The 24,014-nt window shown below is 39.6% G+C and overlaps 1 protein-coding gene across 4 annotated transcripts in view; it reads left to right on the top strand.

Moving 5' to 3' along the window:
• Nucleotides 1-21,542: 21,542 nt before the first annotated feature.
• The window catches only part of mlip (muscular LMNA-interacting protein), a 135,416-nt gene continuing 132,944 nt past the window's right edge, over nt 21,543-24,014 (top strand). For all 4 annotated transcript variants that reach the window (XM_061910331.1, XM_061910328.1, XM_061910330.1 and 1 more), the window contains exon 1: nt 21,543-21,683. The gene's annotated coding sequence lies outside the window, so the exon portion shown is untranslated. The remainder of the gene's footprint in view (nt 21,684-24,014) is intronic.

The following is a 24,014-nucleotide window of genomic DNA, read 5'->3' on the forward strand; positions in this document are numbered from 1 at the left end:
ATAAAAGAAAAAATAAATTATTATTTTTTATTTTTAGTCTTGGAAAAATCCAGCTAACTCTGCTGATAAAATGCTGAAGTCAGCACTTTAAAAAAAGACTTTCCTGAGAAACACAAAAGTATTGATTGTTGAACTTTTTGTTTTATCTCTGCTTGTGAGAATATACGATAAATAAAACCGACCCATCAATCACAGTGCTGTTAGTTACAGTAGAACATCAAAATATTGTTCATCATTTCAAAATATAAGTGATGATAAAATAACATCAATCAATCACTTCTAGTAGGCTACAGAGGACAAGCAGCTATGCTGACATCAGTCCTCCTATTTCTTCTTCGGGAAGGTCAAGTCATTTTGTGCAAGGACTGACAGCTTTTCATGGGCTACTGAATGCTGTCTCGTACGCGTGTTGTTCTCCTCCAGTTTAGTTTGGGGAAGAATTAATGCTATAGCTTGCTAAATTGCTGACATTTTTTTACTGCTAACGTTAGCTTTGGCTGCAGTGGTGACATCAGGGATGTAACATATGAAGATTTCTATTGTGACTAAAATGGTCAAGGTTATAATTATTATCATGGTATTGTTGAATATGCTCACAAAGTACACACTGGAATATTTTGTCCAATTTTCCCTAAGCCATAGTGACACTATTATTAAATTTTCTTACTGTTTTTAATTTATTTTTTATAAATGGCTATGATGATAATGGAGATGAGGGATTTGTAATCACTGCTATGTTGTAATTCCTATTAACATCGATACTGTTGTTGATATTGTTCATTTTTGTTTGACTAATTTTCAATCAATCAATCAATGTGTACTTATATAGCCCCAAAGGGCTGCACTAGCCACAACTACATCCTCAGCTCAGATCCCACATCAGGGCAAGGAAAAACTCAACCCCCCCTCCCCCCACTGGGCGACCGGTGCAATGGACGTCGAGTGGATCTAGCATAATAATGTATTGTTTTGTGTTATGTTAGAGCAGGGGTCACCAACCTTTTTGAAACCAAGAGCTACTTCTTGGGTACTGATTAATGCGGAGGGCTACCAGTTTGATACACACTTAAATAAATTGCCAGAAATAGCCAATTTGCTCAATTTACCTATAAAATTTACCTGTATAAAAATGGGTATTTCTGTCTGTCGTACATTTTTTTTTCCTTCTACGGGAGGGTTTTTGTAGAGAATAAATGATGAAAAAACACTTAATTGAACAGTTTAAAAGAAAAACACTTAATTGAACAGTTTAAAAGAGGACAAAAATGAAAATGAATTTTTAAACATATTTTATCTTCAATTTCAACTCTTTAAAATTCAAAATTCAACCGAAAAAAAGAGAAAAACTAGCTAATTCGAATCTTTTTGAAAAAATTAAATAATATATGGAAATCATTAGTAATTTTTCCTGATTAAGATTAATTTTAGAATTTTGATGACATGTTTTAAATAGGTTAAAATTCACTCTGCATTTTTTTTTTTAGAATATATAACAAACTGCACCAAGCTATATTTCTAACAAAGACAAATCTATATTTATTCTAGATTTTCCAGAACATAAATTTTTAAATAAATTCAAAAGACTTTGAAATAAAATTTAAATTTGATTCTACAGATTTTCTAGATTTGCCAGGATAATTTTTTTGAATTTCCGTCAGAAGTTTGAAGAAATATTTCACAAATATTCTTCATCGAAAAAACAGAAGCTAAAATGAAGAATTAAATTAAAATGTATTTGTTGTTCTTTACAATATAAAAAATATATTTACTTGAACATTGATTTAAATTGTCAGGAAAGAAGAGGAAGAAATTTAAAAGGTAAAAAGGTACATGTGTTTAAAAATCCTAAAATCTTTTTCAAGCTTGTATTTTTTTCTCTAAAAATGTCTTTCTGAAAGTTATAAGAAGCAAAGTAAAAAAATAAAAGAATTTATTTAAACAAGTGAAGACCAAGTCTTTAAAATATTTTCTTGAATTTTCAAATTCTATTTGAGTTTTGTCTCTCTGAGAATTAAAAATGTTGAGCAAAGCGAGACCAGCTTGCTAGTAAATAAACAAAATTAAAAAAATACAGGCAGCTCACTGGTAAGTGCTGCTATTTGAGCTATTTTTAGAACAGGCCAGCGGGCAACCTGGTGCCCGCTGGCACCGCGTTGGTGACCCCTGTCTTAGAGTGTCCTCTCAATTACTAATTTTATTGCTATTCTGAATGTTGCTGGGCCTATTTTGGTTTTGTAATTGGAATTGTATTATTGTGTCTTATTTTGTTGGACTGATTAAAGTTTTTTGAGCAAGTACCACCACAATGACCAACCTTAAAATATGGCCTAAGTATTCATTAAAAACAAGCCAGAGGTTTTATTTACCAAGTATATTTAATACTTGGGACAAGCGGTACAAAATGAATGGATCTAGTATTTTTGACCACAGTAACCTTTGATTGATTGATTGATTGATTGATTGATTGATTGAGAAGTTTATTACCATCTTCAATTATTAACTCCAAGTAATGCTTTAAAAAGGCAAATGGATGGCACAAAAAGCCAAAAGGCTTGTTTCCATTGTGGACCATTCAATATTCATCACATTTGATACATCCATCCATCCATCCATCCATTTTCTGCTGCTTATTCCCTTCGGGGTCGCGGGGGGCGCTGGGGCCTATCTCAGCTACAATTGGACGGAAGGCGGGGTACACCCTGGACAAGTTGCCACCTCATCGCAGGGCACATATGATACATTCAATAATAAAAGATATATAGCCTGTGACATGTATATGAAAAAATTGTGTAAAAAATTGATAAATTATGTACATATACACAGTACACATGTCAGGTGATTTGAAAAGCAACATACCGTATTTCCTTGAATTGCCGCCGGGGCGCTAATTAATTTAAAACCTCTTCTCACTCCTGCGCTTACCAAAGGCACGCGGTAAAAGTAAGCATGCGCGAGTTATTTTAAAACCTCTTCTCACTCCGGCACTTACCAAAGGCATGCAGTAAAAATTTGAGTGTGATGTAAGCTTTGACCTTAAATCCTACTGAATAGCTCTTAATCTTCTTCCCTTTATGCGATTTTAAATTACCGGTATTGAAATCAGCCTCCTCCATTTTGAAAATGATGACAGGGAAAGTGTCACTCATGACGTCACGGGTTTGACCAGGCGGTAATACTAAGCATGCGCTAATTATTTTGGGAAGCGAGTTGGTAATTCAAGGCAGGCTCATACTATATGCCTTGCAGCAATTCAAGGAAATACGGTATATAAAAAATGAGGGTCGGGGGTATATATACTATGTACATCAATCAAACAATCAATCAATGTTTACTTATATAGCCCTAAATCACTAGTGTCTCAAAGGGCTGCACAAACCACTACGACATCCTCGGTAGGCCCACATAAGGGCAAGGAAAACTCACACCCAGTGGGACGTCAGTGACAATGATGCCTATGAGAACCTTGGAGAGGAGGAAAGCAATGGATGTCGAGCGGGTCTAACATGATACTGTGAAAGTTCAATCCATAATGGATCCAACACAGTCGCGAGAGTCCAGTCCAAAGCGGATCCAACACAGCAGCGAGATCCTTTTATGGGCGACCCGTGGACTTGCCTTTTGTGACAACAAAAGCCTTGCAGTCAAACGAATTAAAATATACCTGTACTTAAAATAAACTGGCAACATTTTAAATAAACATTAAACTGAGCCAGAAAAACCAAACTGCCATCCAGACGGGTGTTTTGAAGATTGAAATCAAAAGGAAGTAAATTATGCAGTGACTGGCGCGGCTGTAAAAGACAATGGGTACAGCAACCCCCCAAAAAAATGTTTGTTTTGTGTTAGCCTGGAAAAACAATTGCTTGCTTTTGGGCAGGTGGGGGGAAAAAAATTGTTAGTTTTCTGCTTGGGGAGAAAAAAAAAAAAGTTTGCTCAGGAAGAAAAACCATATACCCTCCCTTCACGTTTAATCTCGTCCACCCCTTATACCAGGGGTGCCCACACTTTTTCTGCAGGCGAGCTACTTTTCAATTGACCAACTCGAGGGGATCTACCTCATTTATATATATCATTTATATTTATTTATTTATGAAAGAGACATTTTTGTTAACAAGTTAAATGTGTTTAATGATAATACAAGCATGTGTAACACATATAGATGTCTTTCTTTCACAAAGACAAGAATATAAGTTGGTGTATTACCTGATTCTGATGACTTGCATTGATTTTAATTCAACAGACTTTCGCGCCGTCCCTTCCGTCAAAACTCTAAAGGCCGACTGCACATTTCCTATCTTCACAATAAAAGCCCTGCTTCATGCTGCCTGCGCTAACAAAATAAGAGTCTCGGAAAGCTGGCGTGCACAAGTGATGTGCACGCCAGCTTTCTGAGGGATCGCTTGTGCACGCCAGTTTTCCGAGACTCTGTATTTTGTTAGCGCAGGCAGCATGAAGCAGGGCTTTTATTGTGAAGATAGGAAATGTGCAGTCGGCCTTTGGAGTTTTGACGGAAGGTACGGCGCGAGAGTCTGTTGAAATAAAAAGTGTTTCTCGCCTTCCTCTCTGTCATTTTTTCATAATAATGAACTGGCAGCAGCCAGCGTCATCTCACAAGACCCTCGGGGGCCGTGAATGTCAATCAAGCAAGCTACGGAATTTGCCGCCAATGTTTTTCTTGTAAAGTGTATGGAAGCTGGATGAATTAGATGCCAAAAACCAACCACTTTCATGTGGTATTGTACAGAAAGGACAACTTTTTTTCTCCTCCATTTGAAAATGTGGGCGTTATCATCATTACTGTCTGATTCCAAGTGTTTCTCGCCTTCCTCTCGGTCATATTTTAATAATAATTATCTTGCAGAAGCCAGCGTCATCTCACAAGACCCTCCGGTACCGTGAATGTCATTTAAGTGACGTCTTGGTGAAGATTGATGATCACTAATTTTTACGTCTATTTTTTTTAAAAGCCTGACTGGAGATCGACTGACACACCCCCCGCGGTCGACTGGTAGCTCGCGATCGACGTAATGGGCACCCATGCGCTAGGTGGTGTGTGTGCTTCAGCACGCTGCCATCAAGCGGCGGTTTCGTTGAAAACCGTCCCAAATGGCCGATGCGCGGGCAGAATGTTTGGCAAGTTGAATCGTACACGTTGAAACGACGTTGAATCGACGATGTCCCCCAATGATGAAAACAAACCAGAGCGTTTTCCGTTCGGGCTCCAGTACTCTGGAATGCCCTCCCGGTAACAGTTTGAGATGCTACCTCAGAAGAAGCATTTAAGTCTCACCTTAAAACTCATCTGTATACTCTAGCCTTTAAATAGACCTCCTTTTTAGACAAGTTGATCTGCCGCTTCTTTTCTTTCTCCTATGTCCCCCCCTCCCTTGTGGAGGGGGTCCGGTCCGATGACCATGGATGAAGTACTGGCTGTCCAGAGTCGAGACCCAGGATGGACCGCTCGTCGGGACCCAGGATGGACCGCTCGACTGTATCGGTTGGGGACATCTCTACGCTGCTGATCCGCTTGAGATGGTTTCCTGTGGACGGGACTCTCGCTGCTGTCTTGGATCTGCTTGAATTGAACTCTCGCGGCTGTGTTGGATCCACTATGGATTGAACTTTCACAGTATCATGTTAGACCCGCTCGACATCCATTGCTTTCGGTCCCCTAGAGGGGGGGGGTTGCCCACATCTGAGGTCCTCTCCAAGGTTTCTCATAGTCAGCATTGTCACTGGCGTCCCACTGGATGTGAATTCTCCCTGCCCACTGGGTGTGAGTTTTCCTTGCCCTTTTGTGGGTTCTTCCGAGGATATTGTAGTCGTAATGATTTGTGCAGTCCTTTTGAGACATGTGTGATTTGGGGCTATGTAAATAAACATTGATTGATTGATTGATTTGCCACATATGGTGTGGTGGGGTCAGTTGGTTGTGATTTGGTCGGGATACGGTTGAGTGACGTCGCAACGTAATTTCAACGTCACCTCGACGTTGAACAAAGGACGGGTGCCCACTGGGAGTGAGAGCTGAAGATCCCGGCCAGATAAAGCCATCATCTGCAAAAAGCAGAGACCTAATCCCGCGGCCACCAAACCGGAACCCCTCAACGCCTTGACTGCGCCTAGAAATTTCTGAATCTTGTTTGAAATTCGAATAGGAGCTCGCAATTTGATAGATCATCTATTTGCTCATATATTAACCTCTCTATGTATAACCTTTGAGATGGAGGAAAGGATTGACAGGGCGGTAGCTGCCGGGGTATAATTTGTTTCCTTTTTATACAGAGGTGATATTCTCGCTAGCTGGAATTCTTGTGGGTCATGACACTGATTGACAGACAAGTTGGTGATATGAGCAACCATTGGAGCAATCGTGACAGCTACGTCTTTGAAAAATCTGGTGGGAATATTATCATGTCCTGTGGCTCTGTTTGGCTGCAGCGAGCTGAGTTTCTTTAACACATCATCAGTTTTAACTTTGACAAACGTGAAGTCGTCCTTGCGTACCCCTTTGGTTTTGTAAAAGTCTTGGATGTACTGTTCACCGCAGAGACCTGAGTGTGAGGGCAATTTGCTTCCCAACGTGGAAGCGATGTTTGAGTAAGATCTGTTAAAGCAATTCGCCACATCCAGTTTGGGATGAGTGATCCGTTTATTTTCAAGTTGAGGTCGGTGGTTGTTGTTTTGAGACTGCTGCGGCCCAATTGTCTCAGCGTCTTCCAGAGTTTTTGCGGGTTATTTTTATTTTCTGCTATTTTTTTCGTTGAAGTAACTGGATTTGGCTTTCCTGATCACATTAGTTACTTCGTTTCTTAGCTTTTTGTATTCTTTAATGAGCTGTTCAGTCCTGTTTTTAGTGAACTTAGCGTGTTTGTCATTTCTAAGTTTCATGGCTTCTATCATGTCTGCATTGATCCAGGGTTCTGTTCTGGATTTTACCCTGGAAGCTTTCATGGGTACTAGCTGCTCAGATACATGCAGGAAGTTGGATTTGAAGCATGCCCATGCTTTTTCAACCAATGAGCAATTTAGTACATTTGACCAGTCCAGTCTCTCCAGAGCTGCTGTTAGAGCTCTTCTGGTGTACTTTTTCATCAATCTGAATCTTATTGTGTTGTGACAATCTGATACAGATTTCTGTGCAGAAAATAATGAAGTGATCACTAATTCCGCACCCGATTACAGTTCTTCTTGAGATCTTGGTCCGGTCTGATATCAAAATCCAATCAATGACGGTTTGAGCAGCAGGGCACACCCGTTTGAATTGAGTGATCAGCTGTTTCAGGCTATGTAGCTTACAGTAATTCCTGAAGGATTTGTATATAGGAGTATCTTTTTTCAGGATGTTGGTGTTCAAATCACCGATCAGTATCTCTTACGAATTGCATAAATCAGCTGATCCCTCGTTTAGCTGTTCATAAAATGAGTTTTGAGTTGGGGGTCTGTACACGGAGCCAATTAACAGTGGTTTGGTTTCGGGGAAAATGATATCGAGCCACACTGCCTCTATATCACTTTGCTTCAAATCATCCCTTACATTAAAACAGATATCAGACCTTACATACGTACAAACCCCTCCTCCACGTCGATTTCTGTCCCTTCTGACTACTGTGTAATTTGATTGATTGATTGATACTTTTATTAGTAGATTGCACAGTACAGTACATATTCCGTACAATTGACCACTAAATGGTAACACCCGAATAAGTTTTTCAACTTGTTTAAGTCGGGGTCCACGTTAATCAATTCATGGTAATTGACAATTTCTATCTGAGTCCTCAATAGAACTAACAAATCTGGTCTCAGAAAAGGACAGAATTCCCACCAAAGATAGCATACACACAGTTAGTTATAGTTCCAAGTGACTATACCCCAAAAGTAATTGGATTACTTCTAATAAATGCCACAAACATTCCCACAAATGAGTCGCAAAATCTTAACGAATGAAAGATGTTTTGCCAACAAAGGTTTTTCTACTTTCACATGAATAAAAATAGCCTTGCTGGTGTCTTCCAGTGGGCCTCGGCTCCAGTAAATCCCCTCGTTCAACATAAGCTGCCTGCAGGCTAAATGTAAATATTTAGTAACGCGTGTGTTACACATGCATCTTAAATGTTCCTTCAAAACCGCTCTAAAACAACACCTCCAGGCAACTTCAACCCTTTACTAATACCCTCCTCCATTCACATCCCATCTCCTCGGATTATAAATAACCTAATGTAAATAATCAAATGTACTTTTAATGTTTTTACAGTGGGGCAAAAAAGTATTTAGTCAGTCACCGATTGTGCAAGTTCTCCCACTTAAAATGATGACGGAGGTCTGTAATTTTCATCATAGGTACACTTCAACTGTGAGAGACAGAATGTGAAAAAAAAATCCAGGAATTCACATTGTAGGAATTTTAAAGAATTTATTTGTAAAATATGGTGGAAAATAAGAAGTTGGTCAACCATTCAAAACTCTCACTGATGGAAGGAGGTTTTGGCTCAAAATCCCACGATACATGGCCCCATTCATTCTTTCCTTAACACGGATCAATCGTCTTGTCACCTTAGCAGAAAAACAGCCCCAAAGCATGATGTTTCCACCCCCATGCTTCACAGTAGGTTTAGTGTTCTTGGGATGCAACTCAGTATTCTTCTTCCTCCAAACACGACGAGTTGAGTTTATACCAAAAAGTTCTCTCTTGGTTTCATCTGACCACATGACATTCTCCCAATCCTCTGCTGTATCATCCATGTATCCATTTTGGTCTGGACTGTAGGCGGGCCGGGAAAGTACCCGTGCTCTTTTTTTACGAAGCCACGCTGTTGTAGCACTTGTCTTGCTGAAATAAGCAGGGGCGTCCATGATAAAGTTGCTTGGATGGCAACATATGCTGCTCCAAAACCTGTATGGACCATTCAGCATTAATAGTGCCTTCACATATGTGTAAGTTACCCATGCCTTGGGCACTAATACACCCCCATACCATCACAGATGCTGGCTTTAGAACTTTGCACCTATAACAATCCGAAGTATTATTTTCCACTTTGTTCTGGAGGACACCACATCCTCTGTTTCCAAATATAATGTGAAATGTGGACTCGTCAGACCACAGAACACTTTTCCACTTTGCATCAGTCCATCTTAGATGAGCTCGGGCCCAGCCAAGCCGGCGACGTCTCAGGATACTGTTGATAAATGGGCTTGGCTTTGCGTAGTAGAGTTCTAACTTGCACTTACAGCTGTAACGACCAACTGTAGTTACTGACAGTGGTTTTATGAAGTGTTCCTGAGCCCATGTGGTGATATCCTTTACACACTGATGTCGTTTTTTGATGGAGTACCGCCCAAGGGATCAAAAGTCCGTAATGTCATCGCTTGCATGCAGTGATTTCTCCAGATTCTCTGAACTTTTTGATGATTTTACGGACCGTAGATGTTGAAATCCCTAAATTTCTTGCAATAGCTTGTTGAGAAATGTTGTTCTAAAACTGTTCGACAATTTGCTTACAAATTGGTGACCCTCGCCCCATCCTTGTTTGTGAATTCCTTAGCATTTCATGGAAGCTGCTTTTATACCCAATCATGGCACCCACCTGTTCCCAATTAGCCTGCACACCTGTGGGATGTTCCATATAAGTGTTTGATGAGCATTCCTCAACTTTATCAGTATTTATTGCCACCTTTCCCAAGTTCTTTGTTACGTGTTGCTGGCGTCAAATTCTAAAGTTGATTATTTGCAAAAAAAAAATGTTTATCAGTTTGAACATCAAATATGTTGTCTTTGTAGCATATTCAATTGAATATGGGTAGAAAAGGATTTGCAAATCATTGTATTCCGTTTATATTTACATCCAACACAATTTCCCAACTCATATGGAAACGGGGTTTGTAATTACTATGGTCATCTAAGTCACTGCAGCTTAGACGAGGCACCAAGCAATGTGGGTGGGGAGCGTTTCCACAGAGTATTTTCAGAGTGGCCAGCCGGAAATGCGGGTGTCAGGGACAGACGCGGAAAGAGACTTTTTTACAACCAAGTTCTAAAGCTTAGTGATATCAGTTTGTATGTGGGGTTTTTCGTTTTTTTTTCACGTTTTCATTTCGCTGTGTTTGTTGCATTTTTGTTGCGTTTCGCTTGATTGTAAAATATGACGATGGAGAGGGTGTGTGACGTTCATATGTTGTCAATATTCAGTGTTTTATCGTTCATAGTTAATATTTTAAACACACTTTGTTTTCATGTACATTCTTGGTGTCTCATTCAGTAGAAAAGATACAAAATTCCATTCCGTTTTCTTAAGGCGGTCTGTCATAACGTTTTTAGCATTCAATTAGACATTGTTGTCTACTTGTTTTGTCTTGTTTGTATTGTCTAATACTGTCAACTTTTATGGACAGAATTTCTAGGCGCAGTCAAGGTTTTGAGTAGTTCCGGTTCAGTGGCCGCGGGATTAGGTCTCTGCTTTTTGCAGATGATGTGGTCCTGATGGCTTCATCTGGCCGGGATCTTCAGCTCTCACTGGATCGGTTTGCAGCCGAGTGTGAAGCGACCGGAATGAGAATCAGCACCTCCAAGTCCATGGTTCTCGCCCGGAAAAGGGTGGAATGCCATCTCCGGGTTGGGGAGGAGACCCTGCCCCAAGTGGAGGAGTTCAAGTACCTAGGAGTCTTGTTCACGAGTGAGGGAAGAGTGGATCGTGAGATCGACAGGCGGATCAGTGCGGCGTCTTCAGTAATGCGGACGTTGTATCGATCCGTTGTGGTGAAGAAGGAGCTGAGCCAGAACTTAGAACGCAAAGCTCTCAATTTATCGGTCGATCTACGTTCCCGTCCTCACCTATGGTCATGAGCTTTGGGTCATGACCGAAAGGATAAGATCACGGGTACAAGCGGCCGAAATGAGTTTCCTCCGCCGTGTGGCGGGGCTCTCCCTTAGAGATAGGGTGAGAAGTTCTGCCATCCGGGAGGAACTCAAAGTAAAGCCGCTGCTCCTTCACATCGAGAGGAGCCGGATGAGGTGGTTCGGGCATCTGGTCAGGATGCCACCCGAACGCCTCCCTAGGGAGGTGTTTAGGGCACGTCCAACCGGTAGGAGGCCACGGGGAAGACCCAGGACACGTTGGGAAGACTATGTCTCCCGGCTGGCCTGGGAACGCCTCGGGATCCCCCGGGAAGAGCTAGACGAAGTGGCTGGGGAGAGGGAAGTCTGGCCTTCCCTGCTTAGGCTGCTGCCCCCGCGACCCGACCTCGGATAAGCGGAAGATGATGGATGGATGGATGGACTTCATTGTGAGGTTTTGAATTAGTGTTCCTAAAAATCAGATATGCCGGCCCCCAGACATATTTTCTTCCTCTAAATTTGGCCCTCGAGTCAAAATACTTGCCCATTCCTGGTATAGACAGAAAGATGGGGAGAGGTGGAAATAGAAATGAGGAGCTGTGACAGGAATGAAGAATGCAATGTTCTTCAAAGATTAGCATCCCATACACAGGTTTCACTCACTTTTGAGGCAACAACAACAACAACATCATGCACGACTAAACAAATGCTAATTTTAGTAAGTCCAACTGGGAACATTGTGTTTTTTTTGTGTCTGCATGGCTTCCTCGAGATAGTGGATCTCCAAGAAGCGCTCATGTGCACTTCATCCACTTTTCACATCAACTTTGCACCTGTATATCACATACAACAAGGACTGGGACACAAACTTTAGCAACACTAAAAAAGTTATGTGTGCAAAAGTGCTAACAATACACTCACGATTTAAAAGTAACATCAAGTTAGGTTAGTCTGTTTGCTGAACCTACTCAGTGGCCTCGTGGTTAGAGTGTCCGCCCTGAGATCGGTAGGTTGAGAGTTAAAATCCCGGCCGAGTCATACCGAAGATCATAAAAATGGGACCCATTGCCTCCCTGCTTGACACTCTGCATCAAGGGTTGGAATTGGGGGTTAAATCACCATAAATAATTCCCGGGCGTGGCACCGTTGTTACCCACTGCTCCCCTCACTTCCCAGGGGGTGATAAAGGGGGGGATGGGTCAAATGCAGAGTACAAATTTCACCACAGCTAGTGTGTGTGTGACAATCATTGGTACTTTAACTTTAAAGGCTTACTGAAACCCACTACTACCGACCAAAAAGTCTGATAGTTTATATATCAATGATGAAATATTAACATTGCAACACATGCCAATACGGCCTTTTTAGTTTACTAAATTACAATTTTAAATTTCCCGCGGAGTTTCCTGTTGAAAACGTCGCAGAATGATGATCCGTATGATGACGCGTGTTTGTGACGTTATTGGTTGGAGGGGACATATTAGCCCAACACCACTTGCGGCTAAAAGTAGTCTCTTTTAATCGCATAATTACACAGTATTTTGGACATCTGTGCTGCTGAATCTTTTGAGATTTGTTCAATTAATAATGGAGAAGTCAAAGTAGAAAGATGGAGGTGGGAAGCTTTAGCCTTTAGCCACACAAACACACGGTGTTTCCTTGTTTAAAATTTCCGAAGGTGAAGCTTTACTATGGATCAGAGCGGTCAAGCGAACATGGTTCCCGACCACTTGTCAACCGGCAGGTTTCGGTGAGAAAATTGTGGTAAAAAGTCGCCTCTTACCGGAGATCAGCGGAGCTTGCGCCGTCCATGCAGCTGCCGTGACTTCCCTCAGAGACTGGCGTCAACACACCCATGGGCACACCCTTCTGACTATCAGGTACTATTTAACCCACTAAAACACTATCAACACAATAGAAAGATAAGGGATTTCCCAGAATTATCCTAGTAACTGTGTCTAAAAACATCTGAATCTCCTTCTTTTTTATTTTTTTTAACTATATTATTTTTATTTTTTTTGTGGTAAAAAGTCGCCTCTTACCGGAGATCAGCGGAGCTTGCGTCGTCCATGCAGCTGCCGTGACTTCCCTCAGAGACTGGCGTCAACACACCCGTGGACACACCCCTCCGACTATCAGGTACTATTTAACTCACTAAAACACTAGCAACACAATAGAAAGATAAGGGATTTCCCAGAATTATCCTAGTAAATGTGTCTAAAAACATCTGAATCGCCTTCTTTTTTATTTTTTTTAACTATATTATTTTTATTTTTTTTGTGGTAAAAAGTCGCCTCTTACCGGAGATCAGCGGAGCTTGCGTCATCCATGCGGCTGCCGTGACTTCCCTCAGAGACTGGCGTCAACACACCCGTGGGCACACCCCTCCGACTATCAGGTACTATTTAACCCACTAAAACACTAGCAACACAATAGAAAGATAAGGGATTTCCCAGAATTATCCTAGTAAATGTGTCTAAAAACATCTGAATCGCTCCCAAAGCAATCACCTTTTTTTTTTTTGTAGTCCTTCGCTATCAATATCCTCATCCACAAATCTTTTATCCTCGCTCAAATTAAAGGGGAAACTGTCGCTTTCTTGGTCCGAATAGCTCTTGATGCTGGAGGCTCACATTATAAACAATGTGAGGATGTGAGGAGCCCTACAACCAGTGACGTCACGCGCACATCGTCTGCTACTTCCGGTAAAGGCAAGGCTTTTTTTTTATTAGCGACCAAAAGTTGCGAACTTTATCGTCGATGTTCTCTACTAAATCCTTTCAGCAAAAATATGGCAATATTGCGAAATGATCAAGTATGACACATAGAATGGACCTGCTATCCCCGTTTGAATAACAAAATCTCATTTCAGTAGGCCTTTAATACATATTTTTATGATGCAATAAAAAGAGCTGGTGGACAAAAATAAAATAGCTTAAGATTCACACCTTTTGAAAAACACCAGCACTTTACAATCGTCTGACGTCGTCTATCCCCCAGGATCCCTTCGTGACCTCATAAAAACCTTGAACTTCCACTTTACTTTGAGCGGCTCTTATCCGATAAATGGAGCAAAATAATTGCTCTAAAACCAGACAAAAGGTACGGATAACTCTTGAGACATCGTTAAAAAGGTCGATTTAGCCGACCAGGGCACCGTTTGTTAGGTCTTGGCGAGAATGAGTACTGCGGTGCGGAAGAGAGACAATTGACTCAGACTTTGTTTAAACAGTTTTCTTTGATATCTCTTGGACAGAGTGATTAAAACAAAGTGGCAAAGTCTTTGATACATTAGTGCAGGGGTCACCAACGTGGTGCCCGCGGGCACCAGGTAGCCCGTAAGGACCAGATGAGTAGCCCGCTGGCCTGTTCTAAAAATAGCTCAAATAGCAGCACTTACCAGTGAGCTGCATCTGTTTTTTTAAATTGTATTTATTTACTAGCAAGCTGGTCTCGCTTTGCTCGACATTTTTAACTCTAAGAGAGACAAAACTCAAATAGAATTTGAAAATCCATTAGTAAAATTGAGGCTTCTCAGAGGGTGAGAGAACTTACAGTCTTGACCAAATATGCCTGATTAGCACTCCAGCAAATCAATGAAATTAACGGAGCACAGTTTTGTGCATTCACGCACAGCATAAAACGTTTGGTGGACAAAATGAGACAAAGAACGAGTGGCATGAAACTTTAAAAAACTTTTCTGTGGCAGCATCGGAAAAAGTTACAAACTACGCTGAGTTCAAGGATCGCTGACATTAGTAGGACAAAACGGTGCTTTCCAAATACCCTCATCAGTGAAGCATGTATAATATAAACAGTGGTATTTCGAACAATTAGGAAGGCTTGTGTCATGTTTGTTCTCCTACAGAAAATATATTAAAACAAAACATTTTTTTCTTCATCTTTTTCCATTTTCACACATCTCCAGAGCCGCGGGTTGCTGACCCCTGTACTAGGTCATAAAATCAGTGTCAGTTGAGTCGGTCCATAGGTTGCCTGTAGGGATTTTTAATGTCCAGCAGATGTCAGTATTTAGTGACACAGTATCAATACAGTTTTGCAATGTGTCGAAACGCTTCATGACGTCTCAACCCATTACTAATATGTAGCATAGGGCGTAAGGCAATAAACGGAAAATCACTCAATAGAGAGAAAAAAGGCAATAGCAAACAAAGTTCTACACGAATATAATAACAAAAAAACCCAACAATCTATGATTATCTACAAAAAAGGTAAATCACTCATGCAGAGGAGCCGAGAAGCTATAAACAGAAAGTATGTTATAAAATGCTGAGAGAGTCAGGTAGTGTTGGTGACGATGCAGAGAAGGCGGCAGGCATTGTACAAGAAAACATAATTTAATGTCCAAAAATATAAAAATAAAGCAGAAACACAAACCAGAAACTGGGAGGACAAACTGGAACCAGGGAACAGGGATCCAAACAACTGGAACTAGGAACAAACAAACTGGAAGCAGGGCACAGAAAGACCGTAAGCTACAAACGGCTACCGAATATAGCTTACCGCTACCGCTACACTGACATCGACACGACCAGTCTGAACGACAAGTAGAAATGACAATAATCCAGCCCCGAGTGGAGGGCAAAGCAGGTCTAAATAGCATCTGGCTGATTGACACCAGGTGTGGCCCGGTGCCAATCAGCCACAGCTGAGGGGAAAAAGCACTCAGGGAGACAAGCAGGAAATTAAGACAAAATAAAAGATGGACGCAGAGGAAAAACTAAAACATAGGCAAACTGCCAGGGACAAACCTGACAGAGAGGACTGCAAACTAAAGGGCTAAAAGAGGAGGAAAAAAAGGGAGGCAAAGCACTTTGAAATTGACACAAAAAAAACGTGACCAAAAAGACTTAAGCAGACGAAAATCACTCTCTTAGAGGGAACATAGAAATCAATATATAAAGCGAGGTAATACTTAACTTGCTTCGAAGCGGTGGACAAAGGCTGGCGGTACGTGACTTGACGATATACTCAACAAGACAGGATGATATACACACGAGGGAGGGTGACACAGGTGGGCACAATAATAGAGCCATCAGACCAGTGACACAGGAGGAAAGGCAAGTGGCCTGAAACGAGACGAGGATTAGAATTTTCAAAATAAGACAGGAAGTTTGCCAGACAACCCCAAAACAGGACTTCCCCTCACCACGGTGTGGCACCGTTGATCTTTTTTGTAGTCTTTATTATTTGTGCACTGCTGAAATTGACTTCTCAAAGCTCCTATTTTTATCCATGAAGGTTCTTATTTGACTTTTGTTTTTGTGTTTGCCAATCTGTTGCTCCTCAACCAATGTCTTCTTGAGTTTGCGTGTGCTAAAACACATGCAACAAGCTGTTCCAAGGTCATGAGCGGAGGACTGCGTCCCCTAAGTGAGCAAAATAAGCAGCAAAATCCATTTAGCTTGCCTGTTTTAAAGGCCTACTGAAACCCACTACTACCGACCACGCAGTCTGATAGTTTATATATCAATGATGAAATATTAACATTGCAACACATGCCAATACGGCCGGTTTAGTTTACTAAATTACAATTTTAAATTTCCCGCAGTTTCCTGTGGAAAACGTCGCGGAATGATGACGCGTGTTTGTGACGTTATTGGTTGGAGGGGACATTTTAGCCCAGCACAACTTACGGCTAAAAGTCGTCCCTTTTCATTGCGCAATTACATAATATTCTGGACATCTGTGTTGCTGAATCTTTTGCAATTTGTTCAATTAATAATGCAGAAGTCAAAGTAGAAAGATGGAGGTGGCAAGCTTTAGCCTTTAGCCACACAAACACACAGTGTTTCCTTGTTTAAAATTCCCGAAGGTGAAGCTTTACTATGGATCAGAGCGCTCAAGCGAACATGGTTCCCGACCACTTGTCAACCGGCAGGTTTCGGTGAGAAAATTGTGGTAAAAAGTCGCCTCTTACCGGAGATCAGCAGAGATCAGCGGAGCTTGCGCCGTCAATGCAGCTGCCGTGACTTCCCTCAGAGACTGGTGTCGACACACCCTCCAACTATCAGGTACTATTTAACTCACTAAAAAACTAGCAACACAATAGAAAGATAAGGGATTTCCCAGAATTATCCTAGTAAATGTGTCTAAAAACATTGCATCGCCTTCTTTTTTTTTTTACTTTATTTTTCAATTTTTTTCTAGTCCTTTACTCTAAATTTCCTCATCCAGAAATCTTTCATCCTCGCTCAAATTAATGGGGAAATTGTCGCTTTCTCGGTCCGAATAGCTCTTGCTGCTGGAGGCTCACATTATAAACAATGTGAGGATGTGAGGAGCCCTACAACCCGTGACGTCACGCGCACATCGTCTGCTACTTCCGGTACAGGCAAGGCTTTTTTATTAGCGACCAAAAGTTGCCAACTTTATCGTCGATATTCTCTACTAAATCTTTTCAGTAAAAATATGGCAATATCGCAAAATGATCAAGTATGACACATAGGATGGACCTGCTATCCCCGTTTAAATAAGAAAATCTCATTTCAGTAGGCCTTTAATAAATGTGCAGAATATGTGCTGATCATTAGAACCGCCATAATACCGGGAGGAGAAAACGCAAATAAGGTGACAGGATTTATCAATGCTGAAACTGTTCTGCGGGCGCTGTGTTGCCGGTCTATTTGGCACGTCAGAAAAGTACGTGCAAACTGACACAGTCATGCTCACGGCTGTGAGAAAGGAGGGGTTTTCGTCGAAAAAGAGCTAGACAGAGAATTATTTGACCTACGTCTGTGTCAACACATATGGACTGTCAGAAATAAGAATAATAGACAGCAATATAATTTTATAATTTTAAAGCTGCTGGATGACTTATGACAATGATTAAAATATATTTTTTTTATTGACGTTTACTATTTAATTTGGGAAAATGTATTAGAAAACCAGAAACCAGTGAGTGTAACGGTACGTGTATTTATATTGAACTATTTCGGTACGGGGGTTTCGGTTCGGTTCGGAGGTGTACCGAACGAGTTTCCACACGGACATACTAAAAAGTGTAGCGCACGTTGTGTAAACAATGCACACCGAGGCACAACACACGGCATGCTAGCAGCAACCGGGCTACGATAGACTGACCATACCTCCTCTTTTCACCGGATATGTCCTCTTTTGCAGGGCTGTCTGGGTGGAGTCTCTTAAATGCCTCAAATGTCCGGCATTTTAAGTTAGGGTTGTGTGTATTTTCAATGCACGTTCAGGGTTAAGAAGGGGTTAAAAACAAAACAAATTGTACAGGCAGCAACATTGGTGAGGGAGGGGCAGAGACAGAGAGAGCGAGAGAGTTATGATAAACGCGCATGCGTCGCCAGGCATTGATTTTTATCCATAAATGTATCAGATTTGATTTTTTATTATCTATAGCAGGGGTGTTAAAAGTGTGCCCCGGAGGACATTTGCGGCCCACAGCTAATGTTTTAAAGGCCCACGTTACATTCTAAAAATACTTATAAAATAAACAAAAACATAAACAAAAGTAAAATAAAAAAGGTTAAAGGGTGAATGTAATTTAGAAAAAGTTGCAACGTTGACCAATAAAACAAAGATGTTTTTTTTTCTTTCAAACTGTCATTGCTCAAAACATAATATTGAATCAAAATCAATGTTAATATGAAATTATTGACCTATCCAAGGTTCTGATTACTTCACATCAAATATTCCACTAAGAAATTTATTTTTGGTGGAAGATTTTGCACATTTGGTTAATAAATAACCTAAAAATGTATATTTTGTTGTTTTCTTACTGTACCGAAAATGTTCCGAACCGTGACCTCTGAACCGAGGTACGTACCGAACCGAAATGTTTGTGTACCGTTACACCACTACTAAATCGTAAATAAAAAAAAAAAAGATTTGCAAACCCTTTTCAAAATGTATATTCAATTGAGTGGACTGCAAAGACAAGATACTTAACGTTCGATTTGGAAAACGTTATTTTTTTTGCAAATATTAGCTTAATTGGAATTGGATGCCTGCAACATGATTCAAAAAAGCTGGCACAAGTGGCAAAAAAGACTGGGAAAGTTGAGGAATGCTCATCAAACACTTATTTGGAACATCCCACATGTGAACAGGCTAACTGGGAACAGGTGGGTGCCATGATTGGGTATAAAAGCAGCTTCCATGAAATGCTCAGTCCTTCACAAACAAGGATGGGGCGAGGGTCACCACTTTTGTTAACAAATGCGTGAGAAAATTGTCGAACAGTTTAAGAACTACATTTCTAAACGAGCTGTTGCAAGGGATTTAGGTATTTCACCATCTACGGTCCGTAATATCATTAAAAGGTTCAGACAATCTGGAGAAATCACTGCAAGAGATTGAATGCCTGTGACGTTCGATCCTTCAGGCGGTACTGCATCAAAAAGCGACACAATAACATGACTGTAGACCAGGGGTCACCAACCTTTTTGAAACCAAGAGCTACTTCTTGGGTACTGATTAATGCGAAGGGCTACCAGTTTGATACACACTTAAATAAATTGCCAGAAATAGCCAATTTGCTCAATTTACCTTTAATATATATATATATATATATATATATATAAATGGGTATTTCTGTGTATCATTCAGTCGTACATTTATTTTCCTTTTACGGAAGGTTTTTTGTAGAGGATAAATGATGAAAAAAACACTTAATTCAACAGTATAAAAGAGGAAAAAACAGGGGAAAAAAATGAAATTTAATTTTGAAACATAGTTCATGTTCAATTTCGACTCTTTAAAATTCAAAATTCAACTGAAAAAAAGAAGAGAAAAACTAGGTAATTCGAATCTTTTTGAAAAAATTAAAACAAGAATTTATGGAACATCATTAGTAATTTTTCCTGATTAAGATTATTTTTTAGAATTTTGATGACATTTTTTAAATATGTTAAAATACAATCCGCACTTTGTTAGAATATATAACGAATTGGACCAAGCTATATGTCTAACAAAGACAAATAATTATTTATTCTAGATTTTCCAGAATAATTTTTTTTAAAGAAATTCAAAAAACTTTGAAATAAGATCTAAATTTGATTCTAAAGATTTTCTAGATTTGCCAAAATAATTTTGGGGAATTTTAATCATAATAAGTTTGAAGAAATATTTCACAAATATTCTTCATCGAAAAAACAGAAGCTGAAATGAAGAATCAAATTAAAATGGATTTTTATTATTCTTTACAATAAAAATAAAAAAATATTTACTTGAACATTGATTGAAATTGTCAAGAAAGAAGAGGAAGGAATTTAAAAGGTTAAAATGTATATGGGTTCAAAAATCCTAAAATTATTTTTAAGGTTATATTTTCTCTCTGAAATTGTCTTTCTGAAATTTACAAGAAGCAAAGTAAAAAAATAAATGAATTTATTTAAACAAGTGAAGACCAAGTCTTTAAAATATTGTCTTGGATTTTCAAATTCTATTTGAGTTTTGTCTCTCTTGAAATTAAAAATGTCGAGCAAAGAGAGACCAGCTTGCTAGTAAATAAATAAAATAAAAAAAACAGAGGCAGCTCACTGGTAAGTGTTGCTATTTTTAGAACAGACCAGTGGGCGACTCATCTCAATCAATCAATCAATGTTTATTTATATAGCCCCAAATCACAAATGTCTCAAAGGACTGCACAAATCATTACGACTACAACATCCTCGGAAGAACCCACAAAAGGGCAAGGAAAACTCACACCCAGTGGGCAGGGAGAATTCACATCCAGTGGGACGCCAGTGACAATGCTGACTATGAGAAACCTTGGAGAGGACCTCAGATGTGGGCAACCCCCCCCCCCCCCCCTCTTGGGGACCGAAAGCAATGGATGTCGAGCGGGTCCAACATGATACTGTGAAAGTTCAATCCATAGTGGCTCCAACACAGCCGCGAGAGTTCAGTTCAAGCGGATCCAAGACAGCAGCGAGAGTCCCGTCCACAGGAAACCATCTCAAGCGGAGGCGGATCAGCAGTGTAGAGATGTCCCCAACCGATACAGGCGAGCGGTCCATCCTGGGTCCCGACGAGCGGTCCATCCTGGGTCTCGACTCTGGACAGCCAGTACTTCATCCATGGTCATCGGACCGGACCCCCTCCACAAGGGAGGGGGGGACATAGGAGAAAGAAAAGAGGCGGCAGATCAACTGGTCTAAAAAGGAGGTCTATTTAAAGGCTAGAGTATACAGATGAGTTTTAAGGTGAGACTTAAATGCTTCTACTGAGGTAGCATCTCGAACTGTTACCGGGAGGACATTCCAGAATACTGGAGCCCGAACGGAAAACGCTCTATAGCCCGCAGACTTTTTTGGGCTCTAGGAATCACTAATAAGCCGGAGTCTTTTGAACGCAGATTTCTTGCCGGGACATATGGTACAATACAATCGGCAATCTGGTCCTTACGGGCTACCTCGTGCTCGCGGGCACCGCGTTGGTGTACCCTGCAGTAGAGGTAAACAAGTCTCTCCATGGGCACATTATACCGGTAGTACATGCAAAAACCTCATTTATATTGTACGGCCACAGATAGTACATGCAATATTAGAGTTTGCACTTGCTGTTTAGTGCGTGTTATTTGGACCTTAGTAGATATTTCCAGCACTGTGTTGTTGACATTGTTGGCAGTCCCCCTGCAGACACAACTGCTGTCTGCCAGCTATTTGTGTCCATTATGAGTCTATAAAAGGAACGGGGGTATGATGATACGGCAAGCTCTAGACTCCATGTGGGTTGGCGGAGAAGTGGTCATGTTGCTTTGATCAAACACTCAAGAGGAGCGTATTGAGGCCCGAGAATATGTATCAGCCTGGGAGAGAGGGGGAGGCACTTGATGCAGATATGAGGAACTCTGGCCAAGGTAAGAGGCTTTGCATGGAGGATCGGCAATTATCTATTGAATACATGACCCAGATGACAACTCACTGACAAATACTCATTTGACTTCCTTCATTAGCCGGGCTTTCTGGCGTTCCCTTACAGCTTTTAAGTTTGGAAATAACACCATTTTTCAAAACAACATTTATTTTTCAAAATAATCATATTCTTGACACTTATGAGGTCATTCCATTCCGTAGAACAGGGGTCACCAACCTTTTTGAAACCAAGAGCTACTTCTTGGGTACTGATTAACGCGAAGGGCTACCAGTTTGATACACACTTAAATAAATGGCCAGAAATAGCCAATTTGCTCAATTTACCTTTAATAAATAAATCTATATATATATAAAAAATGGGTATTTCTGTCTGTCATTCCGTCGTACATTTTTTTTCCTTTTATGGAAGGTTTTTTTTGTAGAGAATAAATGATGAAAAAAATACTTAATTGAACGGTTTAAAAGAGGAAAAAACAGGGAAAAAATGAAAATGTAATTTTGAAACATAGTTTATCATCAATTTCGACTGTTTAAAATTAAAAATTCTACCGAAAAAAAGGAAAAGAAAAAATAGCTAATTCGAAACTTTTTGAAAAAATTAAAAAAAGAATTAATGGAACAAATTTGGAAATGTTCCTGATTAATTTTAGAATTTTGATGATAATTCTAATCCATTATTATTATTATTATGTTTTAAATAGCTTAAAATCCAATCCGCACTTTGTTAGAATATATAACAAATTGGACCAAGCTATATTTCTAACATTATTTCTTCTAGATTTTCCAGAACAAAATTTTTGAACTAAATTTCAAAAGACTTTGAAATAGGATTTAAATTTGATTCTACAGATTTTCTAGATTTGCCAGAATATTTTTTTTGAATTTTAATCACAATAAGTTTGAAGAAATATTTCACAAATATTCTTCGTCGAAAAAACAGAAGCTAAAATGAATAATTAAATTAAAATGTATTTAATTTTCTTTACAATAAAAAAAAAGTACTGGAACATTGATTTAAATTATCAGGAAAGAAGAGGAAGGAATTTAAAAGGTAAAAAGGTACATGTGTTTAAAAATCCTAAAATCATTTTTAAGGTTGTATTTTTTTTCTAAAATTGTCTTTCTGAAAGTTATGAGAAGCAAAATAAAAAAAAAATGAATTTATTCAAACAAGTGAAGACCAAGTCTTTAAAATATTTTCTTGGATTTTCAAATTCTATTTGAGTTTTGTCTCTCTTAGAATTAAAAATGTCGAGCAAAGCGACACCAGCTTGCTAGTAAAAAAAATACAATTTTAAAAAATAGAGGCAGCTCACTGGTAAGTGCTGCTATTTGAGCTATTTTTAGAACAGGCCAGCGGGCTACTCTTCTGGTCCTTAGGGGCTACCTGGTGCCCGCGGCCACCGCGTTGGTGACCCCTGCCCTAGAACATCTTTTGCCCAGACTGCCTTTTCAACAAAAGGACCACAACAATGGAACTCTTTACCTGACACTTTGAAAAGTATATCTGCAATTTGTCACTTTCAAAAAACAAACAAAATTATGTCTAGTTGAGCAGCAATCGTGTTCCCATGTTTAGTTTTTACTAATTTTTACTAATGTTTTTTATCCAGTCTGCACTTTGTGTTGTTATTAATATTATTGGCTTTTATCTAGTTTGCACTTTGTCTGTATTATTTCTATTATCATTATTATCGACTCATTTTTGCCTTATTACTTTTATTTTCCTGTTTTCATGATGTTGACTCTGTGTTGTTGTTGTTGTTTTTGTTGTTGGGGACAAGTGTTGTAAATTAGTTTTGGCTACAAACACTATGATGCATACTTTGGATAACTGTTTCAGATGTCTGTTTTTTTTGTATCCGTCCCTATTTCAAAAAAACCTTTATAATAATAATAATGCAGTCTTTTGCACCTTCCTGGTAACTTCTAACATTAGTTACTTATTACATGTAATACGCATGAAATATATATATTTCGTACTTCTTTATCACCAATCAATGTTTCTGTCAATTATAACTCAAAATTATGTATTATTGTATCTATTAATGCTTTATTTATATTACTTTAATAGCAACCCACAAACAGTTAGCGCCACTGTATTACACATCTTTATTATTTCCTTCCATCATTACAAAAAACATTGGTTAATGGTACAAATTCAACACAGGAAGAAATACGTAAGCTTTGTTTCTTCCTACTTCTTTTAGCCATATTGAATTGTACTACAATGTGACTGTTCATCTTTGAAATAAACCCATCATCATTGCAAACTATGCATTTATTAAAAGTAGGGCTGGGCAACGATTAGAAAT

This window comes from Nerophis ophidion, linkage group LG09 (assembly GCF_033978795.1).
Source record: "Nerophis ophidion isolate RoL-2023_Sa linkage group LG09, RoL_Noph_v1.0, whole genome shotgun sequence".
Lineage (NCBI taxonomy): Eukaryota > Metazoa > Chordata > Actinopteri > Syngnathiformes > Syngnathidae > Nerophis > Nerophis ophidion.